Genomic DNA, 1,136 nt, shown 5'->3' with positions numbered 1-1,136 from the left:
ATATATATATACACACATACATATATATATATATACACACATACATATATATATATACACACATACATATATATATATATACACACATACATATATATATATACACACATACATATATATATATATACACACATACATATATATATATATACACACATACATATATATATATATACACACATACATATATATATATGTATATACATACATAAACATATATACATGTAAACACACATACACACACACACACACACACACACACACGCACATTCATAAACATGCATACAATCTGTTGGGTATATACATTTAGTTAAAAAGTAAAATCTTTTAAAATTTGTAAAAGTATAAAATTCTTCAATATTGTTGAGATAGAAATAAAACAAAAAAAAATTCAATACTTTTCCATTTTTTTAAATCTATATTTGTGCATTTTGCTTTGATCAGAAAGTGAAAAAAGGTGTAGAACTGTTCACAGGATTTGGTTAAAGCTTTAATCAATGTAGTTGTTATTAGAAAACCAGTTGAAGCTGGTTTTTATGTGTCATTTCAACAAAAAATTTCTTGCATTCAGGGGTCACCGAGAGAAGAGGTGGTAGTATTGGAGGGGAGGGGGGCGTCACCTGATTAATACATTAGTTCTGATCGCAGATATCCATGAATATGTGACTGTGAGTGTTGGCACTCTGTCGCTTACAACGTCAAGGGTTCCAGTTGATCCAATCAACAGAACAGCCTGCTCGTGAAATTAACTTGCAAGTGGCTGAGCACTCCACAGACACGTGTACCCTTAACGTAGTTCTGAGGGATATTCAACATGACACAGAGTGTGACAAGGCTGACCCTTTGAATTACAGGTACAACAGAAACAGGAAGTAAGGGTGAGAGAAAGTTATGGTGAAAGAGTACAGCAGGGTTTGCCACCATCCCCTGCCGGAGCCTCATGGAGCTTTAGGTGTTTTTGCTCAATAAACACTCACAACGCCCGGTCTGGGAATCGAAACCGTGATCCTATGACCGCAAGTCCGCTGCCCTAACCACTGGGCCATTGTGCCTCCTGAATATGTGATTAGCCCATGCTAAAGAAATCCACACTGCTCCTTTGAATTAGGATACCGTCCAGCCCTAACACTTCTCTC

Source organism: Octopus bimaculoides, chromosome 23 (genome assembly GCF_001194135.2).
Source record: "Octopus bimaculoides isolate UCB-OBI-ISO-001 chromosome 23, ASM119413v2, whole genome shotgun sequence".
Classification (NCBI taxonomy): Eukaryota; Metazoa; Mollusca; class Cephalopoda; order Octopoda; family Octopodidae; genus Octopus; species Octopus bimaculoides.
The sequence above is the reverse complement of the archived record's forward strand: the minus strand, read 5'-3'. Positions refer to the sequence as shown.